This window comes from Nicotiana attenuata, unplaced genomic scaffold (assembly GCF_001879085.1).
Source record: "Nicotiana attenuata strain UT unplaced genomic scaffold, NIATTr2, whole genome shotgun sequence".
In the NCBI taxonomy this organism is placed as follows: domain Eukaryota; kingdom Viridiplantae; phylum Streptophyta; class Magnoliopsida; order Solanales; family Solanaceae; genus Nicotiana; species Nicotiana attenuata.
In genome coordinates, this window is record NW_017671735.1 from 177,580 (window position 1) to 188,043 (window position 10,464).

The window sequence follows — 10,464 nt, forward strand, 5'->3', positions numbered from 1 at the left end:
GGAAGAAGTGGGGTCGGTTAGTAATGGTTTGAATCACCATGATTGTGGCAATAATCAGTTCCTTCGGCGTGTTAAGTTATACAGGTGGTTTATGGTTGTACGTACGGGCTTGACGGCCACTGTAATTTTCTTGATTTGGGAGGTATTCGATTCCTATGGCCTTGTTGTGTAAATGGATCCCTGAGAAGTTATAGTAGTTTAGACCACGACCTGAGGTTTGTATTCTCTACGGTCGTAGGAATTCAGTTGTGTGTTGCAATGGTTCTTCTGAAATGAGTTAAGTGAAAGGTTTCTTGCCAATGAAGTGTTTATTCAACTAGTAGTTCAGGGTATATGAGGAATTCTTGTACTCTCGCGTAGTGGCATGATAGGTGCAATGAGCAGCATGGAAATTGGAGGTTGAGGATCAAGGATGCGGCTCGGTGTTGATAAGAATTTCACGAGCTCGGATGGGCAGGGAAGAATTCATATGTTTAGAGTAAGCTGGCATTAACGTAGTGTCTCCTGAGAATGGTGTCCTGTGGAAGAGGCATTGTGTGTTGATCTACGGATTCGTGATTTGCTTTACAGAATTAGTATGGTTGGTGGTATGGAGGTGCAGACTTTGCTACTTGGTGCGGAAGGTCGTGTGAGCGTATCCCATGGGAGAATTGTGTAAGTGTGACATGTTAGTCATTTGATTGTTAAGGATTGAAACCATGTATGGAGATTCTGGTACGATCGCTAATGTGAGAGTTTATGCCGAAAAAGCGCTCTGTTTCTTTGGTTGTTGACTGTGGAAGTTTGTTCCGTATTGGACGGCTGCTCGTGTGCATCATGAATAGGGCCATTGTGGATCCTTGAAAGGTTGTTGGCCCAGTATGGTATGATCAAAATCGTCTTGAGGTCCGTTGGTGGGTCTAATGTGAATGTGTGCTCTATGTCAGTTCAGATGTGTTTATGCGGCATAACATTTCTTACCGAGGAGTCTTTGGGCATTGCATGTTATTCCCGTCGTCAACTATTACATGTAATACTCTATTGTTCCAGGTGGGTTGTGAGACGACTTAATTATTCACACATGTGTTATGATCCTGTGTAGCTTGTGGTGTTATATGAGCAAGATGGATCTCGAGATGCAGGTCCATTATTGCACCTTAGTCATCCTTGGGTTTTTGTAGCGTATGGCGCTTTCCGTCTCCCCAGGGTTGTATTATGCACCTGGCATGCTTGTGATCGGTATTCGGGCATTTTGCAAGTATAAGCATTTCGGCTTGATGGGTGTTTCCTTATTCATTGTTATGAGTGGATTGGGTAGCACGCCGCCACAGGTATATTATTTAGATCGGGTGGCACGCCGCCACGGGTATGGTTTATGGATCGGGTTGCGTGCCACAACGATGTCATGATTCGATCGGGTTGCACGCTGCAATAGGTCATATTTGGATAGGGTTGCACGTCGCAACAGTGAGATGTTAAGTACGGTTCCCTATACTTATTTTTGTGTATCTTGTTTCTTATCTCTGAGGAAGGCTCATAGCAGTTGTTGGTTGTCTTATTCGTTATGTGGGCTTGATAGTTCTTTGCCAGAGTTCATTCTTTCTTATAGGTCATATTCGAGTTGTAGCTTGTTGGCTCTTTGGTGGCGTCATATGAGTTTTAGGTGGCTTATTGCCCGAGCAGCTTGTACTGGGTGAGACGAGATTATTGGACCTGGGATCAGTGTGATCGGAGTAATGTAGGGTATATTAAAGAGAAAATATCGCTATACTGTTCAGAATGAGGTAATGGTTCTTGTTAGGAGGAGAGACACCATGATTTATTGTTTTGGCGGGTAGTTATGAGTTTCTACACATCTCTTTCGTCATGACAGTATTGCGAGAGTTGGAACAGGGCTTACTTGTGTTAGGAGGCGTATTGAGGGGATCAAATTCTTTAAATTGCAGCTATTATGGTCGGAGGATGTTATTATGGGCATGCGAATTATGTGGTGCATGGTCTGATTTCAGCAAAAGTGCACGATCATGTTTTGGTATAGTGTGTAGTGATTGATGCGGTCTTCGTATGTTAGAATCGGGTCTCGTGGAGAATTCCGGATGTTGGAATTTCGTTCTTAAGCTTGTTAGCCAAGGTTATAGGGAGGATCTTCATTCTGGCTCGAGCTAATGTCCTCACATGGGTTGTGGTGGCACGGGTAGGTGAACGAAGTGTTAAACAGTGATTTTAGACAACTTTGGAACAGTTCTTGGCACGTCCGAGGACGGACATATGTTTAAGTGGGGGAGAATGTAACGACCCGACCGGTCGTTTTGAGCTCTAGCGGGTTGTTCGGCGGTTTGAGGCCTTGAGTATCTTCACTTCAGGTATTATGACTTGTACGTGTGGTCGGAATTGAATTTCGGAAAGTTCAAAGTTGATTCGGATGGAAAATTCTAAATTCGGAAGCTTTAAGTTGGAAGAGTTGACTAAGATTTGACTTTTGCGTAAATGACCTCGGAATCGGGATTTGAAGGTTCCAATAGGTTCGTATGATGATTTCGTACTTAGGCGTATATTCGAGTTGAGTATCGGTCGCCCGGGAGCATTTCGGCGCTTATTGTGGAAAGTTGGCATTTTGAAGGTTTTAGAATTTCTTAAGTTTGGCTTGAGGTGGACATTCATTTTATCGATGACCGTTTGGGGTTACGAGCCTTGGAATACGTTTGTATCATGATTTATGACTTACGCGTAAAGTTTGGCGTCATTCCGGAATGTGTAAGCATGAATCTGACGCTTTCATCGAAGTTTGAAAGTTTGAAAGTTTAAAGAAAGATTTCGATCGTCGATCCGTAGTTTTGATGTTGTTTGGTGTTATTTGAGGCCTCGAGCAGGTTTGTCATTTATTAGGACTTGTTGGTGTGATTGGACGGGGTCCCGGGGGCCTCGGGTGTGTTTCGGAGGGTCTACGGGTCATTTTGCCATGTTGAGTTGCTGTTTTCTGAGTTTTGGTGTGCCTTTCTTTGCGTTCGCAAGGAATGCGTCGCATTCGCGAAGAGAAAAATAGGAGAAAGGGATTTGTGAATCGCGTTCGCGGAGGCAGATTCGAGTTCGCGAAGAACAAATTTCTACTGCACAGGGCTGACTTTGGAAGCTTATATCTTGTAATCTATAAGAAATTTGGTGATAATCCAAAAACAAAAATTATAGCCCTTGGTGTCTAGTTTTCAAAAAGTGAAACCATTTGTCATTTGGAGGTTTGTACAAAACGTTATGATCATTATACTAGAGGCTGTCTAGAGGAGTTGGGCAGCTTGCTCTTCGCGATCGCGATTGGTTTTTCGCGATCGGGAAGGGCAATTTTGAGCTGAGAAAAGTTGTGCTTTGAGATCGCATAGCATTTTCCATGATCGCAAAGAGTTAATACCTGAGAAGAAGCTATATTTCGGGGGTTTGGCTCATTTTTACTTCATTCCTTCCATGGGAGCCGACTTTAGGGTGATTTTGGAGTGCCATTTTCATCATCAAACTTTAGGGTAAGTGATTTCTACATCTTGTTAGTTAAATATATGATTGATATGTGGATCAAAACATGAATATTTATGAAAATTGTGGGATTTTAAGAGAAAAATCTAGAATTTGGTATTTTTGGATTGTTACCACGAAATTGGACATGGAATTGGGAATAAATTATATATTTGAGCTCGTAGTGTTATGGGTATAGTTTATCTTCGAACATTTTCAGAATCTCAACACGTGGGCTTGAGGGTTGACTTTATTGACTTTTCGAGCGGAGTTGAGAATTGTTATGAATTGATTTATTATGAGTGTTAGAGTATATTTTATTGGTTTTCACATTGTTTGACTAGTTTTGGAGCGACGAGCATCGTTTTGAGGTGTTAGAGTGGCGTTGGAGCCGGTTATGGAACTTCGGAGCGAGGTAAGTCTCCTGTCTAACCTTGTGAGGGGGAAGCTACCCTCTAGCTGATGTAATTGTTATGTGCTACTTGTTGCGGGGGCTACGTACGCACGAGGTGACGAGAGTCCGTACGTAGCTAAATTCATGTTATATCTGGGTATGCTTAGGTTCACGCCATGCTGTAATTGTACTATTGGAGTTATCTTTGCTCGTTTATTTCCTTTATTTCGCATAACGACTTGAGATTAGACTTGCGTTGAGTGATAGACTTGCTCTTGTAGAGATTTGACAAGCTTCAATGATTACCCGCGCTATGCGTTTTCATCGAAAGGTTTTCCTTAAAAATTCATAACTCACACATTTATTCGTAAGTGGGGTCCATGACCCGTTAAAGCTTCTCATTCTAATGGGATCAGACCGTTCACCTCGAATGATTATGCAATCACTCTTATGGGAGTGGGCCGTTCGCCTCGGCAGTATAATAGAAGCATCTATGGTTCGTGTCGTTCGATCTTTGGCAGTGCACACAGTAAGATCGGATCCAGCCGTTCGTCGCGGCATTTCTATAAAACACTCTTGTGGATCGGGCCGTTCGCCTCGGCAGCATCGTACGTAATATCTGACAAGAAAACAGCACATCCGTGTATTTTTTTTCCTGATTTGAGTTGTGATGACCAATCTGGTGAGGTCCATTCTAGATATACTCCGGTTGAGGAGGTAACTGCTTAGTGAGAGCTTGAGTTTACCATTCAGAGGATGATTGTACCTCGTATTTATATTTGTTCATACCATTTATTTGCTCGGCCCCATATTTGTTTACTTCTTACTGCACCTGTCTTATTGGACCACTAGTAAGTGTCGATGTCGACCCCTCGTCACTACTTCTCTTTGGTTAGGCTAGATACTTACTGGGTACGCGTTGATTTACGTACTCATGCTACACTTGCTGCACTTATTGTGCAGGTATATTTATGCTTCTGGTGGTCCTCTAGGCGCAGAGGCGCGGCTATTGCCGGGACTTTTCGGTGAGCTGCATTCCATGTTATGATCCGCAGCATATACTGTCTCCATCAGAGTTATTTATTTTCTTCTGTCTAACTTGTATTTCAGACGGATATTGTATTATTATTGTATTCCTGTAGATGCTCATGCACTTGTGACACCGGATTTTGGGATGTTGTAGATGTTGTGTTGATTTTACTTAGCAGTTACACACTTTTATTATCTATCTTATTTAAAGTGTAAGTTTCCATGATTTTAATGCGTTGATTTCTTTATCTAATAAAATGCACGATTTCAAAAATAATAAAATGCGTAATTAAGTTGGCAGTTCACCGTTGGCTTGTCATTTGGCACCATCACAGCCTATAGTGAGTTTTGGGTGATGACATTAAATGTGCGATCATAAACCATTTGCTAAATTGCAATCTGAAAATTAGTAAAAGGCAGAAGCAGATATGTGCAAGAAGCCACCAGAGAACCTCAGAGCACCCCGTTCCCTGGGATTCATGGTCATTATATTAATTAACTTTGAGTCAGTTCCAGCAACTTGGCGTTGCAATTTTTCTCCTAAGAATTCCATGTTCAGTTCATTTCTATTCATCATGTTTATGGGACAATATTTATGAGCATATTTCAATGAAATTTGAAATATATCATTCAAGTTGTTCATTTTTCCAATGTTATTGCATGCCGACAACAAAAGTTAGTCATTGCCAGAAGTTGACTTAACGCAACAAGAAATGTTGTTGCCATAAATTATCTTTTGGTTACACAATAGTGGCTTATAAAAATATTTAGCAACAAAAATTATTGTTGCAATAAATTATTATTAATTTCGGAACAATATTACTTGTGGCAAAAAAATTAGCGGAAGGGTAGTTAATAATCTGTTATAAAGACTTTTAGCAACAAGTATTGTTGTGGGCACAAGCCACTTTTTGCTAACAATATTATATTTTCTGTTGTACAGCTAGCAACAATAAATGTGTAGTTGCTACATACACAATTCATATCTTCTTTTAAAATATCACAAATATTTATATAAATTAATATATGATATACATTTGCAAATGTCAATACAACTGATGAACTAAGTATTTATGTACTTTCAAAAACTAAATACTACCAAAACACATGTTTTTACTTACAAAAAAAAAAAGAGCATCTACAAGGTCATAATTTCTAATCTAATAACAACCCATACAGCAAATCTTCTTCCAGTAGCTTGAGCATTAGGTGATCCATATTGTCAGCTATTTTGGTTTACTCATGCTCATCCTACAAAAAAAGAAGAAGATAAATTACAATTATATTTTTTATAAAAAAAAAACTATTAAGTACACAAGTACATATCAAAAGAGAATATTTTGGGCACCAATGAATAATATAAAAAGATACTTATAACCAAGCTAAAGTTAAGAAATCACAAATAAGAACCTACACCATGTAACATAAAAGAAGAGAGCTACAACCTACTGTAGATTTTACATAGCGCTACAAAATCGCATTATATCTGCATTCTTTATTATCTTTTAATTTTTCTCTCCAAAGTATAAGATACTCCTCTATTTTCTCATAGAAAACACCAGCATTTACGTACCAAAGGATAATATTTCAACCTCAAGGAATAGGATTAGTCAGTCCGATGTCTGTTGGTAAGCAGCAGCCAACTAAAACGTGAATAAGCTGAAAAGTTGAAATGGGAATAATCCACTACGTCAATTGTGGAGGGATTCAGTTTAATGTACAAAAGCTTAAATTAATTGGCAATCTCTTATTGGAAAATTTTGACAAACTAACAGGGGAGAAGAAGAACATATACAGATCCCTAGTAAAGGTTGAACCTTTACGAGTTAAAGTTGCGTTGGATCTAAGAGTCACTTAGAAAAGGTTGGACTTTTATTATTCTTTCACTTGAAATATTATTCAAATAAATGTTTTAGTGTTATACAAATATTTTAAAAAGGCCTTCTTTATTTTCTTTTACTTTTTACTCTCCAAAGTAAAAGATACTCTCTGTATATGACTTTAGCTACAATCTTTTTAAAGGCCCAAGATCAAGTAATTTTTCTTTTTGAACTTAGATGACAGAGAACTAAATAAATGGCAACTAAAAACTATAACGCAAACATGATATTGAACAATAACAACCAAGGAATTTACTTTTACAAGAGTTAGACAAAGTTTTCTTACCGTGATGTCATCCATAAGTCTTGACCGACTTGCCTCATTTGAACCACTTAAATTAGAAATAATGTTGAGAATTCCAGCAGAAACTCCATGCGGTTAAACATAGCAAAATTACATAACTTAATTTGTCATACAAATAAGTGGAAAGGAATGATATGGGAACGAGTCAGAAACAGAGATAGTGGGAGCGACAAAAGTAATTTATCAACTCAGGCATGCCTGCTGTGTTATTAGGTGGATCATATGGTAAGTATGTGGTTTATCCTCGTTAAAGATCAGAGTAAGTCCTCTCTTGGTTTTAACATAACTACAATAACTTTTTGTTTTCTTCCAGAAGCTTCATAGACCAACTCTTCAGAAGTCTTGGCAAGTGTACTATAGGAAAACAATCGAAAATAATATATCCCACTTTCTCCAGATCCCACTTGTGGAATCACACTGAATTTTTTGCTGTTGCTGTATGTGTGCTGCAGCATTTTGTGAAAGAAGTTAATGAATTGGAGTTGCACAGTTGCTGTTCAAACAGGTTGGGAACAGTGATTGCATATATTCTTCTGATGCTTTCACCTTTATATCTAATAGTAGTAGTAAATATGAATTGGTTGTACAATTAAGGAGTGGGAAGATTAGTTGACTTAAGCTAAAACATCACCTCAACTGGACATAATAGTTTCATTTCTTATTCTGAAATGCAACAGAAAAACTTATCTCTTGCTAAGTTTAATTCAGAATGAAGTCCAGTGGTCATATGGACATGTTAACATAACATGTGTACAAATGCTAGCTAGAATAATTTAGTAGGTAAACTTCTCTTTTACCCAAACCTTAAGGTTCTAGCATCTTTAAAGTCTTGGCGACAAATTTATCAATTATTATCACAAGAAAGACAGAAAATGCTGCCACTTTTTGTCAGGAGAGCAAAACACTCCCAGACCAATAAGAAAATTAGAAGTAATCTGGAATTAAGAGTTTGCTTATGTGTACTAGACCAATAAGAAAATTGTAAGGGAACAGAGTGAATTACCAGCATATGAGCAACAGTCCTATCTTTTGCTAAATCCAATTCTTGACATCATGCCGAGCATTATGCACAACTTTGACAGAGAGTTTGGTAAAAGAATCATTAGCTCCAGGACCTACTGCTATAGTTCGATCTGGCGGAATAATTACCTTCAACTTTCCATTGTCACTATCTTTACGTTTCTTTTGGATTGAAAGCTCTGTTGTCTTCCCCCTTCCCTTTCTCTTTTTACCTTCAGCTATATATGAAAATATGTAGGTGTATAGTAAACATAACATATACAATCTAGAGATTTTATAGGGCTGGATTTTAAAAAATTAATTAACTAACCTAGCGGTGGGTTTGAGATTACATCAACAGTTCCAATATTAAGAAACATGCGCATCTGTCATCATGATAGGCTGCAACACATATTAAAAGAATATTTCACATAAATTTTTGACTGACACCATGGTTTATTTCTATTTCCAGTTTCATCTCACAAGGTCGTAGAATTGAATGGTAAGAAACATTGAACTGATTACATCAAAGGATAAGTTATTCAACATATCTTTCATTTGCTTTTTTATCTAATGAGATATATTTATACAATTAAATTATTTATTAAATTAAATAGGATAAGTATCTATACTAAGCATAAACTTGATAACCTCGAAATGATAGCCTTTGAAAATTGATCAAATTACATATCTGAAAAATCTCTTTGTAACTTATAGTTATACCTATCAAGTTTTCACGAATAACAGAGAAAAACATTCGTGTTCGGTAGTTTCATTCAATTGTTATGCAGAGTAACATGTATAAAGACATTAGCAGAAGATGAATCGAAAAAAAAAAGGAACAACAAACTGGACAACAATAAAAGAAAAACTTATGCAAAGTTTCTTTCTGAAGTATAAAGAATTAGAGGAGAAAAATTGCAAATTCTACTGTGGCATAGAAAATTTTAACGTACCCATACCCATTAAGTACTTCACTGATAAAAGACAATCACAGAAATTGGTATTTTCATAATTTAGTGAAGCAACAATTGGGTAAAGCAATTAAAGATTGAATTCTTACCGGTTCTTCTCCGATCAGCCGCAACACGCCGCAACAAAGAGGACGCAGCAGAGGAGGAGCCCATTCAAGTAAAACTGATAAGAAAAATCCTAGACAAAAGGGTTATTAGAGAGTGGGCTAAAACACCGGGAAAAGTAATTAAAAAGGGAAATATTTGCCGCGTTTGATTTTGGCGGAAAATGAAATTTTTTAGGCCACAAACCACGTATGTCATTGGCAAAATAATATTTATTGCCAACAAAAAACCTTTATTGTTGCCAATTCTGTTTATAATTAACTGTATTGTTAAAAGTTTTATTCTTTGCAATAATTAAATTTAGTTGTTGCCATTTATTAAAATTCGGCAACAATACTGTAGTTGTTGCTAGGACGTTGTTGCCATTTGTTAAAATTTAAAATTTATTATCTAAACCATAGAATATGGCAACAAAATTAACATATTTTCCAACAAGAAAAATTTGTTGCTAAAAAGTCTATGCTGTAGCAACAATTTTATCGTGTTGTTGCCATTTATCCATTTTTAGCCAACAATATTCCAGTTGTTGCTAAAACGTTGTTACAAATTCCACACTTTCTTATCGTGGAATAAAGGTAGGGAAACATGGTTGGTCGGGGTCTAGGGGCGAGGTTAGGAGGGGTGGTCGGGGGAGGAGGTTGGGAGTAGGGGTGGTGGGGTGGGGGTGGGAAGGGTGAGGTTAGGGGTTGGAAGTGGGTGATGGAGATGGAGGGTAGAGAATGGGGGTGGAGAACAGGATGGGAAAGATTGAAAAAGATTATTGCAACAAAAAAAAAAAAATCAAAATATTTTTCAAAATATACTTTCCTTCATACCAAAAATATCCTTAGATTCTAAATTTTAGATCTCATTGAAACTTACTTTTAAACTGTAAGTTACTCTTGGCATACCCTTCAAATATGTAAATTATTTTTGGAACTGCGGCTGGTTTCCTTTTGCTCGAATTGAGCAGGTCTTCTTACTGCTCAATCCTTGTATCACTCGTTGAAGACCATTTTTACGCTCAATTATATTAGTGTCTTTGTTTCGAGTTGAAGAAAAGAAGCCCCATATTAATTTAAATCGAAAATTTATAGTAGAGAAGGAAGAAGAATCTCTATTGAAGAAGAAAGGACAAAAGGAAAAAATTTAATAGCTCGTTTAGCCGAGCTGTAAAAATCAATTTATTTTGGAAAGTGCTTTTTTTCAGAAGTGTTTTTCTCAAAAGTACTTTTGGTGAGAAGCTGCTTGTGTTTGGCTAATTAGTTTGAAAAGCACTTCTGAGCAGCAATTAGTGTTTGGCCAAACTTTAAAAAACTG

At 37.5% G+C, this 10,464-nt stretch overlaps 1 long non-coding RNA gene across 2 annotated transcripts; it reads right to left on the minus strand.

Annotated features, from left to right (window-relative positions):
• Positions 1-5,948: 5,948 nt before the first annotated feature.
• On the minus strand, positions 5,949-10,190 carry LOC109209923. Of its 2 annotated transcripts, XR_002065461.1 has the most exons (6): positions 10,027-10,190; positions 9,150-9,238; positions 8,418-8,488; positions 8,091-8,325; positions 7,070-7,533; positions 5,949-6,154 (listed from the first exon to the last, which is right to left on the minus strand). It is a non-coding gene; the product is annotated as an uncharacterized LOC109209923 (long non-coding RNA). The 2 variants fall into 2 exon arrangements; XR_002065460.1 differs by having other exon boundaries at positions 7,070-8,325.
• Between the last annotated feature and the right edge of the window lie 274 nt (positions 10,191-10,464).